Here is a 14,356-nt window from a genome sequence, read left to right as displayed (position 1 = left end):
CTTCTTTGTTTAGCATTGTTATGGTATGTATCTCCTTAGGATTGCACTGCTATGAAGAGACATATTGACCACGACAACCTCTTTTTTATTATTATTAAATTATTTTATTTAGTTTCATTCCAAATATCGCCCTTTTCCTTGTCCCTGTACCAGAATTCTTCACCACATCCTTCCTCCTCTTTGCCTCTGAGAGGATGTTACACACCTATGCTTCCCCCTCACCCACCCAACAAACCCTACCTCACCCTACCAGCACCCCCTTTCCTTGGGTCATCAAGTCTCTACAGAAGTAGGTTCATCTTCTCCTACTGAGGCCAGAAGGGGAGGACTCTGCTATATATGTCCCTGGGGCCACAGACCAGTCCATATATGCTTTTCAGTTGATTGCTTAGTCTCTGGGAGCTCTGATGGGTCTGGGTTAGTTGATAATGTTGTTCTTCCTATGGAGTTGCCGTCTACTTCAGATCCTCCAGTCCTCCTAACTCTTCCATAAGGGTTGCTGACCTCAGTCCAATTGTAGGCTGTATCTGCATGTGTCTCAGTCAGCTGCTGGTAGAATTTCTCAGAGGACAGCCATGCTGGGCTCCTGTCTGCAACCACAACATGGCATCAGTAATAGTGTCAGGGTTTGGTGTTGGCCATGGGATAGATGACAAGTTGGACTAGTCACTGGATGGCCATTCTTTCAGTCATTTCTTTTAGACAGGAACAAATCTGGGTCAAAAATTTTGATTGTAGGTGGGTGACCCCTTCATTTCCTGTCTATCTACTTGAAGTGGTATCTACAGGTTCCATCTTCCCACTGTTTTACATTTTGGCTAAGGTCATCCTTATTGAGTCCTGTGAGTCTCTCACATTTCAGGTCTGTGGGAATTCCTAGAGGTTCCCCTTGCCCCTCTCATCCCCTGCAGCTAAATAATTCCATTCATTCTCTTGGCCCTCTGGGTTTCTCTCTGGTCCTGTCCTTCCATTCCCGATCCTGTCCTGCTTTTCACTTGCCCCTCTTCCTCCCCCTTCCCCTCACCTTTCCCACCCAAGTCCCTATTTCCCTTCTAAGTAGGATTGAAGCAGACTAACTTGGGTCATCCTTATGTTAAACTTCATCCAATCTGTGAGTTGTATCATCGTTATTCTGTTCTCAACTTCATATGGAAAAACAAAACCAGATAGTGAAAACAATTCTCAATAATAAAAGTGCTTCTGCAGGAATCACCATCCCTGACCTCAAGCTATACTACAGAACAAAAGTGATAAACAACAACAACAACATCAACATCAACAACAACAACCAAACACATGATACTGGTACAGAGACAAGTAGGTCAATCAATGGAGTAAAATTGAAGACCCAGAAATAAACTCACACTCTGTGGACAGACACTTGATCTTTGACAAAGAAACCAAAACCATACAGTGGAACAAAGTGTCTTCAACAAATGGTACTGGTTTAGCTGGAGGTCTGCATGTAGAAGAATGCAAATTGATCCATATTTATCACCTTTTACAAAGCTCAAGTCCAAGTGGATTAAAGACCTTAACATAAATCCAAATACACTGAATCTGATGTGAACGTGGGAAAGAGCCTGGAACACATTAGCACAGGGGAGAATTTCCTGAACAGAACACCACTGGCTCAGGCTCCAAGATCAACAATTAGTAAACGGGATATCATGAAACTGAAATGCTTCTGTAAGGCAAAGGACATTGTACTTGGACAAAGTGGCAACCTATGGATTCAGAAAGGATCTTCACTATCCTTATATCGAATAGAGGGCTAATATCCAAATTATATAAAGAACTCCAGAAGTAAGAAAACCACAAAATCAAATAACCCAAATTAAAAATGAGGTACAGAGCTAAACAGGGAATTCTCAACAGAGGAATCTCAAATGACTGAGAAGCACTTAAATGTTGAAATCTCAAATGTTCCTTAGTTATCCCTGTAAATTCAAGTCAAAAACCCTGTGCCATTCTACCTTGTACCATTCAAAGTGGCTAAGATAAAAACTTAGTAACAGCACATGCTAGCAAGGATGTGGAGAAAGAGGAACACTCCTCCATTGTTGGTGTGATTTCAAACAGATACAACCACTCTGGAAATCAATCTGGTGGTTCCTCAGAGAGTTTGAAATAGATCTACCTGAAGACCCAGCAATACCACTCCTGTGCATAAACCCAAAAGATGCTCTACCATAACAAAAGGACACATGCTCCACTATGTTCACAGCAGCCTTGGTAGTAATCGCCAGAAGTTGGAAACAACCCAGATGTCCCTCAATTGAAGGATGGATATAGAAAATACAGGTCCATTTACACAATGAAATATTGTTCAGCTATTAGAAACCAGGACATTATGAACTTTGCAGGCAAATGAATGGAGCTAGAAAGTATCATCTGGAATTAGAGAATATCATCCTGACTGAGGCGACCCAGACCCAAAAGACATGCATTGCATGTACTTATGGTAAGTGGATATTAGCAAAAAGGCAACTTTTACAAGGGCAAACATTTAATTGAGGCTGGGTTACAGTTTCAGAGGATCTTGATCAGCATATTAGCTTCTGAACACAACTACAAGGACAGTCTCTCTTCCAAACTGAGAGGAGCTTGAACACGGGACCTCAAAGCCCATCCACAAAGGAAAGAAGTTCCTCTTACAAGGCCACACCAACTCTAAAATGCCATACTTCCTAGTAGTGTCACTTAGCCTGCGCCAAGCATATTCAAATCACCACAATACTTTTCTGGTGTTGAGGAATTTACCCACAGGCTTATTTCTGGTCACCAGGAAGTACTTGGTGTTGCACGTTTACTACTGAGCTGCATTCTCGGGTCTAGAATTTTTCATTGGTCAGTCAGAAATCAGTATATTTTGTAATAATTTCCTGAGGGAAAAAAAAGACTCTAGTATGTCCAGGTAAGTGCCACTGTGGCTGTTAATTTCCTTTCTCACGACATCTAATATTTTTATAACTACTAATACCAAAGTGTTGAGTTTTAGTTTGTGACTAAATTTGTGGTGTCTTTCTGCCCCAGGGTTTTCTGGCAAGTGACACTTTAAAAGTCAGAAGCTTTACAACATGATTTGTATTTAATTCTGTCTGAACAAGATCTTCTTTGGATTATGTGTATAAATCTGGCCAGTTTCCCTCAGTTCTGAACTCCCGTGCCATCTTTGCTTATCTGCATCCCACCTTTATGTGGTGCTAGGACGATAATGTTTGTAACTCTGTGTAAATTCTACTTTGTAGTTGGGGGAGATATGGGGGGCACACCCGTATGGGGGAAGGGAAGGTGTGGGAATGGGGACTTATGGACAGGAAACCAGGAAGGGGAATAACATTTGAAATGTAAGTAAAGATATATCTAATAAAAAAATTGAGAGAGAGAAGGAGCAAAGAACAACAACAAATCTTGGTCTAAGTGTAAGTTTAAAACATGCTTCTCTAACATATTTATTTATTTATTTATTTATTTTTCCATTTTTTTAAATTGCGTATTTTTTATTTACATTTCAAATGTTATTCCCATTCCTGGTTTCCTGATCAGGCCCCTAACCCCTCCCCCTCCCTTTCTATAAGGGTGTTCCCCTCCCTATCCACACCCCATTACTGCCCCACCCCCTACAATCCCTTACACTGGGGGTCCAAACTTTTCAGGACCAAGGGCTTCTCCTCCCATTGGTGCCCAGCAAGGCCATCCTCCACTACATATGCAATCTAACATAATTTTTAGAACCAGGAAAAAAGTTATTACTTTGCTCTGAAAATTTCTAGAATGATAATTTATCTTTTTTAGAGAACACTATGATGCATTTAATACTTCCCATGTGCTTAATTCATTGACATTCATTGCAAAGTTTTATATAAGAATGACTTTAAAAAGTTGAATTGTATTATCATTGCACCTGTGATCTAAATTTAAACATCTTGAAGAGGTTGAAGAATATTCTAATGAATCATTTCCTTTTGTTATTTTCTTAAATATGACTATTTATAGACACTTAATGCTACCTGGGATCATAAAAAGAAAATAAAGTTTCTATTGATTACAATCATAACTTAGACGTATGAAATGGAATCCTAGGAGGCTTTCCTAACCTCCTGGCTTCTGAATAGCTCAAGTTCTTGGACCTAGAACCCTCAAGATAGAAAGCCACCTTTCCAGAATGTTTTAGGCCTGAATTTACTTGTAAATTGCCTTTGAGGGAAGAAAATCTCAGAGCTGTGGAAGTACAACCATTTGTAGTGTGTGTGTGTGTGTGTGTGTGTGTGTGTGTGTGTGTGTTTGTAAATATTGGTTTTTGTGCATGCATTTAGCTAGGAAGTTGACAGTAACAACATGGGCACATTCTAAAGATAGACCTGAGAGGTGTAGAAGTATAAAAGAGTAAGCTATGGATGAAATTCATGAGCTATTGGAAGGCTTATCATCTGAGTGTAGCCACAGAGTGTCTTCAAATGATGGTACTCCTTGGTTCGGCTGTCTATTCTCCACATTTATCAGCACAGTACCCTCCTTTCATACTCATACCATTTTAAAACAAAAACAAAAATGATACAAAATAATGTTCCTTAGTGCTAAGAAAAGTTAGATGGCACGAAGACAAGGAAGCGTTGGGAAAGACATTGGTTCCAGAAATTGGATTCGAGGCATGTAGTGCCACGATGGAGGACTTTTATTTAATTTTATAGAAAAATGTTCGGGTTATTTTACACTGAGATGTGAAATCTCATTTGCAGCTAAGCCCGGAGGGAGTAAATGGGACTAGGAGAGCTCATAAAGACAAGAGGAATAGGATTAATGAGAAAGAGGCTGAAGACAGAAGCCTTTATTGGAGGGTCTCAGAGCTAAATTTTAGCATTGATGAAGGGGGAAATGTCAATATTTATCCAAACAATTGTGCCTCCGGGGTACAACAACAGAAGCATTCTGCCTTTGCAGGTGCATGCTGCTTGCCTAGGTTGTCAGCTCTTGGGAAATGACACCACCCTGATAGAACAAGGGGCGTGGTTACTGGGAAGGAGCAACTGTTTGGCTCTAATGGGTGGAAATAATGATTAAAATGTTCTTATATAATTAAAACAAAATTTACTGTTGAACTAAGGATTGAAAAACGTGTTGATAACCAAAGGCCAGAATGTTGAATCGTTTGGCTTGTTTATATATTTGTGTCTTGAATAATAGAAAACGGGCTTCTTAATCTCTCTTAATTCATGTGAGAGTTGCAGTTTCTCATGAACACAGATTAGAATGCTGGCTGGTAATCAAATTCTTGGCTCTACATTGGACCCTTTTCCTTCTTTTATAAAGACTGAGTGCCAGAAAAATAAATCTCTACTAATAATATGACCACTGAAACTATTTAAATAACCGTACTGAAGGGAACATTATCTAGTGATTTCAACTATATAGTCATAGCTGTTATTAGGGTAATATTTGCAGTAAGTAGTATTTGACAGGGTAGCAGAAATTATGTTGATGTAACACTGGAAAGATCTGGGTACAGATGCTTTCCATCCCAAAGTGAATTCATTTAGGTTTTTTTTCCCCCATTTAAGGTATTGAATTCATTTTTTTTCTTTTTTTCACACTTTCAGTTTTTTTCTCCATCTTTATTAAAGTGGGTGTTTCTTATTTACATTTCAATTGTTATTACCCCGTTGAGGGATTCAGAAAAAGGAGTGAAAGATCTTGAACTCATTTTTTTATATTGTTAAATTTCCTAATAATATCAGCATACTATCTTAAAGTTTTATTATTTTTTTATTTAAGTTCTAATGCTGACAAATTGCTAGTTCAAGCTAGTAGAAGTATTACAGCTATCCAGGGAAACAATTGTAAGCATTTTGAATGCCACACATAATGCTACAGCACTAGTCCAGGAGTATAAATATTATCAGATATGGAAGGTCACCTCACATATACCCCTACTATATTTGCCTATTTAACCATCAGGAGACATACTAAACTAATTGACACAAACTATGTGCTATGGTTATAGACACATAACTTATGTGAGATTATATAATAAATTCAGCAGTACGGAAATACACATTTTGACTTGGTGCTAACAGGGGAAACATAGAAGACATTCTTATTTAAATGTAATGTTTCTTTTAACTTAAATGTTTCTTGTGTTATAGAATAATCACATCGATAATTCCATGTGCAGTAGAAATTGGTATATTCCTTTAGTTATCTTATAATGAGATACTGCCAGTTAGGAAAACCAGAATTTTATTCTATATTTAATTGAAGAGCATATATCTGAAGGGTAATAAGAACATGAACTCTATCAAGACCTCAATTCTAGGCAAAAGAACTAAAGACAATTAAGGAATGTGGAGAATGGGGAAAACATTCCCTAAAGAATAGGTCCTAGATGGTTGTACATTACCAAGTGGTCAATCCAGAAACAACATACACACAAATAGTATTCGATGGACAAAGCAGATTGCATTTGTGTATACAATAACAATTTTTAAAAAGGTCAGAAGCCATGAATTTTAGAGATAACAAGAAGGGATGCTATTAGAGGGGTTGGAGGAATGAGATGGAAAGGAGATAATGCTCAATAAGTTAAAAGTTTTTGTATAAACAAAGATCACTTGTTGCTTATAAAGAATGGCTTCTTTCAAATAAAAATGCCTGCTTCTGGGATGCCTATTTAAAAGCAAAGTGGAAAATGGAAACAGATTGAGACGTATGTGTAGAAATTCATGATTCTAAGGCCTAGCTGCATAAATGGTATTAGTTTTTCTCCTATGTAGGGTTATAGGAGTTAAGTGAGAAATATGAGACCCAACTGCATCACACTTCTCCAGCTGCTCTTGATAACATCTGTCATTATTTTTGTGGTGGTCTTTGATGTCACCCTCATTACCATTTTCATCAGCAATACCATCTACACCTCTTGATCTTTCTGATTTGAAGTGATCACCTTGTGTACTGCCAAATCATTGAGACTAAAATATTCTTCTTTGGGGCTGAATCTTCTGAAGCTGTTTTGGCCTCACATGCTGGTGCCGAATGCACTGCTTTGAGGATCCACCATGTGGCTTTGGTCCTAAAGAGGAACCCAGCCATCTTGAGACACTGCCCTGTTCATGTTTAGAGACTCAGCTATAGTCTTAAGTTTACAGCTATACTTCCTGGATTCTACTCATTGAAGATGGCAGATAAAAACAAGAGAAAACTACAACTTTTAAAGCACATCTTTCATACAGCTATGCAGATGGCAGTGTCTTCTAAACAGAGCCACAGTGGTGACTGGACTGCCTTAATGAGTCAATTGGAAAAGCTACCTCCAATTCAACTGGGGCACAGGCATGGGTACTAGACTTACGCCAAGCCACTCTATTTCTAGCTACTTTCACGACAATTATGTTTAACCAACCTCTAAACATTCAACCTTGATTATTCTACAAACTCATTCTGAAAAAGTTTTTTTCTGTTTGTTTAATAATAACATGATGAAATATTTTGACCTTTTTCCTTCCTTTCCAACCTATTCCTTACAACCTTAACTGTTTTTCACTCTGTTCTCTGGAGCAGTTTGGCTCCTTGTGTATTTGAATAAAGGACTCATTGAGAAAGGAGTGAAAGACCGGGTGACAAGCTAGGGAAAATGCAATTGGGAGCCTGAAGCAAAGAGTGAATATCTGCCCTCATCTATCACAACTGATTAGCTGCTATGTGAGAGAGGCTAAGACAGAGACTGAGAGAGATCAGAAATAACAAATGGATTCTACAGAGAGGCTGGGCTTCAGAGCCTGGCTTCTCTGGCTCATCGATCATTTCCAGTGTGGTTGATAGGTGGTTTTGTCACTCCTACCTCTATTGCACCCTCCAGAGAATCTATAACTGTGACAGTTGCTCCTTCATCCACAGTCTTTTCTGTGGCATTAGCAGATTCGGCTCCTGCAAAAAAAATGTCTGAGGCTGATGTCTTATTGTCTGATGTTTCTATTCCAGTTTACCTTTGAAGGGTATGTTTACATGTTTCCCATCCATTCTCTAGGCCATTGGCCTTGCCATCCCTCCTTGGGTGAATGTTGGCAGCACGCCTGTTATATTCATCATCCTGGCACAATGATAGGCCAACATTACATAAAACATTTGCTGGAGGTAGGGTAGCGGTTGGAAGGGTCCATAAAAATGTTGGAGGCATCCAAGTATGAAATGGAAAGACGAGGAAAATGTTTTCCCAAGCCACTCATATCTGTCACCTTTGCTGGGTCTCAATTTAATGCCCATGCCACATCCCTCCCCAAGCTTTCTGTCCCTACTTTCTACTTTTTTTCCTCTTAGACCTGCTCATCATCTTGAAAACCACATCTGGAAAACGCAGAGTTAATAGAAAGATACCTACTACACTTTTAAATCGATTGCAGCTGTGTGTTTTGTTCTCTTTCTTTATTTGGTAAAGGGGTTAACAGAATGATTAACATCTTGTCACAGAACACAAATGACTATCAAACCATGTTCTTGAGTTTTTTAATTTAAATTATTGTTTTTACATTCCAGTCATTCCCCCCTCAGTCCCCACTCCCACAGTTCCTCATTCCATTTCTCCTCCCCCTTGCCTCCCAGATGGCGCTCTACCCGCTAGCCCAGGCCTCCTCCTTCGCTGGTGCCTCAAGGCTCTCTAGGATTAAGCACATCTTTTCCTACTAAGGCCCGATCATGTAGACCTCTGCTACGTATGTGCCAGGGGCGTCAGACAGGCACACGTGATTGTGCTTGACTTTTTAAACTAGAACAGAGACTGAAGGAACGCCCATTCAGAGCCTGCCCCACATGTGGCCCATACATATACAGCCACCCAATTAGACAAGATGGATGAAGCAAAGAAGTGCAGACCGACAGGAGCCGGATGTAGATCTCTCCTGAGAGAAAGCCAGAATACAGCGAATACAGAGGCGAATGCCAGCAGCAAACCACTGAACTGAGAACGGGACCCCTGTTGAAGGAATCAGAGAAAGAACTGGAAGAGCTGAAGGGGCTCGAGACCCCATATGTACAACAATGCCAAGCAACCAGAGCTTCCAGGGACTAAGCCACTACCTAAGGACTATACAAGGACTGACCCTGGACTCTGACCCCATAGGTAGCAATGAATATCCTAGTAAGAGCACCAGTGGAAGGGGAAGCCCTGGGTCCTGCCAAGACTGAACCCCCAGTGAACGGGATTCTTGTGGGGAGGGCGGTAATGGGGAGAGGATCCGGAGGGGAACACCGTGTAGAAGAGGAGGGGAAGGGGTTAGGGGGATGTTGGCCTGGAAACCGGGAAAGGGAATAACATTTGAAAGGTAAATAAGAAATACCCAATTTAATAAACATGAAAAAATCATATCTTTTTCTAATTCAAATCAAAATGAGAAGCCATCCTGAAAAGACTACAGCTGTTCTGCACCTGTATTATTGGTTATTTGTCCATTTCCCTCACAATTCTATACAATAGGCATGTTGAACTTACCAACAGAGTGAATTCTCCTCTGGACAAGCTGGATCTTCAACATGCAGGAGCTACTGTGTATTTGCATATGTCTTTATTCACAGAATATTATTTTCTGATGAACGCAGTATCTTAGTTCCTGCTCTACTGTTATGGAGAGCTGCCATGACCAAGGCAACTTTTAAAAGACATTTCAATGGGATATTGCTGAGCTATTCAGTGTTAGTCCACGGCTATCAGAGCAGGAAGCATGGCAGCAGGCGAACTTAACACTGGAACTGTAGTGAAGATCTGACATCATGAACATCATGAAGCATGGCAGCAGATAGGCAGATACATACATCATACATACGTACACACAAACATACATATGTACATACATACTCACATACATACAATGATACATAGAGGCTGGTCCTGGCCCGATCCTTTGAGATTTCAAAGCTACCGCTCCAGTGACACACCTTCTCCAATAAGACCATACTTCCTCATAAACAGTTCCAATAACTAGGAACCAACCATTCAAGTATTTGAGCTAATGGGGCCAACACACAAGGCAAGAGTGAGCTTCTATTGAATCAAGGAAAAGCAGCAACATTGTGTGTTGTGTGTGATTGCAGATAATAGCAGGATCCCGACTTATGTTCTTTTAAACCTCACAGAACTTGTGTCAATTTTCAATTTCATACATCTAGAATATGTCTTGGACAGACAAGATAGGAAATGACTCTTCCTTTGTAGTTAATACACAATGATGCCATCCCTGTTTACTATACCTTTAACTTACTAAACATCAGGAAGAAGAAATTATATAATTCTAAACTTCTTCTAGGCTCAGGTAGTTAAAAGATGAGCACTGTAACACAAGAGTACTCACAAATAGACAAGATGGAATATATATATATATATATATATGTGTGTGTGTATGTATATATGTGTGTGTGTATGACAGATAGATATAGATAGATGTAGATATAGATAGATACATTTGTAAATCCTCATGTCATTATTCTAACAACGCCATGAACATTTTTTTAAAGGTAGGATTTCACTGAGACTCACATGAATTGGTTCATTGTTTAAAATCAAGCTTTAATTTAAAAGATAGGTACAGTTTGAGTGACAAGGTCTTGCATCATATTCTGCATTCTCATAGCAGGCATCATTACATTTACATGTGATAGAAACTCCTATTTCTCACATACACTATGCGTCAAGTCAATGTACTGACATGTATGCATATAATCTAAAATACATGCAAACACATGGGCACTACTCCACATAATCTGATTTCTTCTAAGATTATCACTTCTCTGATTTAAGGATTCAAAATTAACTTGAAATAAGCTCTCACAGACTATGTGGTGAGTTCCGTAAAGATCAAGTTTGTCCCTGTCAGTTAGTAGCCCTGTGTGAAACTGTGCCTGTGTGGATGATGTATATATCCTTAGCATTTATGGGCATTCAGGGACTTGAGAACTCACCTGTACTCTATGTATCTTACTTTCACAAACCCTACCATTGTATATGTAATTTATCATATTAATACATGGGAAAATGAAATACTTGGAGTCAAATCCTTAAGTTGCCCGACCCTGAATCCAATACTTGGAAACTGTTGGCGGAGGCTAGGACGCATAAGTTTGTGTATACTCTCTTCTTACATTTTACATGAAGAAATAACTATAACTCTTGAAATTGCTTGTGACTCACGTGTACAGTCCAGTACCTGAAACGACCTTTAGACGATACAGGTTATTGACAGGTGATTCAGGTAAAACATCTGCTATTTAATAGTGAGTTTAGGCAAAAATTCATAGCACACAGTCTCAGTTTCTTAAATGTGTGGAAAAAAAATCCCTTGAAATTATGTCTTGTAAGACATAGTGAGAATAGACATTATACAAAATATGTATCTGGTGATAACGATCTACTAAGTATCTCCTCACTCAATATCAATAAGTTCAGCCCAATACCATCCATAGAGTATATGCAAACACACACACACACACACACACACACACACACACACACACACACAGATGGGGGAGGAATAATTATACATATATTCATAGGCACCAATATATGTGTGTATCTTATTATATGGACACAATGAAGTCTCTCATTTTAAACCCACTTTCCAAACAGTCTGTCAGTTAACTTTAATTTTGAGTAATTTTCTAGAAACATATTTATTTTTTGTGCATGGGTATTTTGAATGCATGTATGTCTGTGCAGCACATGTGGGCCTGGTACCTGTTGAAGCCAGAAGAGGTTGTTGAATTCTCTCTGAGTTGGAGTCGTAGACAGTTGTGAGCTAGCATGTAGATGCTGAGAATTGAGCTCAGGTCTCTGGAAGATCAGCAGGTGCTCTCAAATACCGTGCCTTCCCTTCAGGTACTAATTTTCAGTAAATTTGAGTAATATTCCTATGTAATTGTATACTATTAAAGGGTTATTAAGGTCTACCTTACAGGTTTATTTTCTTTAAAATGAGCATTGTTAAACAACCAGTATACTGTCTAATACTACATTGCTTCTTCATATTTGTCATATTATATTACATTCTCATTCATAATTTATGTCATTAACATAATTATCATCATTGTGACCATTATCAGTAAACAAAGCAGGTGGATTTCTCTTTGATTGAGAATATAGTGTATTTTAACTTTCTGTTGCCTCATAGGAAAGCCAGTTTTATTCCTATGGACCATTCATCTTCCTAAACAGAAATAGATAATATCTTTTAGATTTAAGAAGGGGAGAGACAGTGGGTGGAGTCACGGTGGCAGGGAGGGCTTTTGAGTCCTGTTTGTTCCCTAGAACTCCAAGTTGTTTTCCTCTGTCATTTGGTTTTTCTTTGCTCATCTGTGCCAGTGTGATGTGGGTCTGAATGACTCTCTCCTGCCCACTTCCTCTTATTTGTCTTAGTTCACATTTCATTTGGGGAATTCTCCCGTTTCTTTTCCCAAACTGATGCCTTTCATTTTCTTCCAAGGACTTTACTCATCATATAGAAAACAAACTTATTTGTCACTAGTCCAGTCTAGGGAAACAATCTTTGACTATCACTCCAATCCCCCTCGCCCTCTCTCTCTCTCTCTCTCTCTCTCTCTCTCTCTCTCTCTCTCTGGCTTCCTATGCTTTACCATCATTTTGCATGTCTCTGGCTTGGCAACTGTTTTTATTTGAAAATAAAGTACTGTAATGTGCTTTTCTAATTTTCAGAGCGAGCTCTCCTGGTTACATGGCGGTTGGATTTTCAAATGACTGGTGCCAGAAAACCTGGCTGCACACAGAGCACTGTGCTAGTCAGGGAAATACTTCATTAGGCTTGTATTCCACGAAGACACTTTCACTTCTTAACGCCTGTGATTTTAATTAAAACCTGGAAAGTAAAGAATCCTCTGGTTGTATTAATGCTTTCATTTCCATTAGGACGGTGGAGTTTATAAACACTATCTGGGTTTATAAATTAGTCCTCATGTGAATAATAAGTGCACAATGTCGCATGTAAAGCAAAACTCTGCCATCCCATCTGTTCATCTCCCTTTTTTTCTGCCATTGTTGTGCTCCACTACAGAGATGCTTGAAGAAATGGTCCTTTTTTTCTTGGTAGCCCTGAATATTTGTCCCTACGTAATTTAACCAGGAGTATACTTTTGAAAAAGTCTCTATTTTGAGTTCATGGAAGAAAAATTGACTTCTTATTTGGATATAAACCAAAAGTAAAAAACAATCAAGAATTTACTCCATGAATAATCAATGTAGAAGTTATTAATCCTGTTTCAATTATTCTAGATTTTATACACTGTCTATGATTCTTATAATAAAGTATATATGACATTTATTAAAAGGCATATGTATTTATGTCAGACACACACTCACACACATACACATACACACACATACTTACACCTCACATATTACCATTTCAGGAGAGCAAGGTCACTAGACACATGGACTGTACTTGTTTGTTCGCCATGTTTGAATATTGTATTATCATCTTCTTTCATGTGTATTGATTAACATAGTCAGATAAACAAATATGGAATTATAATTAAATTTATAACCAAAGGAATAAAACAAATACCATAAAAAATGTCTATGCACTTGGAGGGACATGGTAATCTCTATTGATTTGACATCAGCAGAGTTTCAGCTGACAAATTATCTAAAGATCAAAATCAAGCAGATACTAGACAGGAGTCATTCTTATAGACATATTTGTTGTATTGACGCTTCTTGAAATGGGGATAATATACATTATGTATAAATGTACGCACATTTAAGAAGAGCATTTTATGAGGAAAATTAACCCATGGGCCTGCCTTCTGTAACTGGCTGTCCATTAAACATTTTGTGAGCAAGTCTGCTTCTAAAGTCTGGAAGAATTGAGTTTACAGTTGGAGCAAAATTTTGTAGTTAATATCTCAGAATCAGCCCTGGATTGGCTACAGGACTCTAGGTGAGAGGACTGTCAACTGCTTTGTCTCTACTATGTTTGAAATAGTAGATGTTAAAAGCAAGTTAGCTGTTTGTGATGAGTCAGGCCTCAATTCCTGGAGGATTACCTTTTCCTTTAATACATGGAGTGGGCTTCATTTGCCTGAATTGTATGCTCTTTGTTGAGTCCAATTCTCACTGCGAGTTAAGGTTCATGATAATCTTACCTTGTCTCTTACAAATATAAGAATATCATATTGTGACAGCCATTGGCACTCTCCATATAGGCTTGGAACAGACAGACAAAATATTGCTAATAGACACGCTCATGCTGAATTGTGTCCAAAATGAACATGTTTGCTTATAACGAAGTATGCATATCACAAAAAACATATGTAAAACAGTAAGGATTCATAATTCTATGAATTATCATATTTATGAACTATC

General features: G+C 38.6%; 1 protein-coding gene and 1 pseudogene across 2 annotated transcripts in view; both read left to right on the top strand.

The window, feature by feature from the left end:
* Lsamp (limbic system-associated membrane protein) overlaps window positions 1-14,356 on the top strand; it is a 2,169,735-nt gene that overhangs the window by 212,882 nt on the left and 1,942,497 nt on the right. The window lies entirely within an intron of this gene.
* Window positions 1-14,356, top strand: part of Ppid-ps8 (peptidylprolyl isomerase D, pseudogene 8) — a 112,948-nt pseudogene that overhangs the window by 72,821 nt on the left and 25,771 nt on the right.

This window comes from Rattus norvegicus, chromosome 11 (assembly GCF_036323735.1).
Source record: "Rattus norvegicus strain BN/NHsdMcwi chromosome 11, GRCr8, whole genome shotgun sequence".
Classification (NCBI taxonomy): Eukaryota; Metazoa; Chordata; class Mammalia; order Rodentia; family Muridae; genus Rattus; species Rattus norvegicus.
This window is presented reverse-complemented; position numbering and strand designations above follow the sequence as displayed.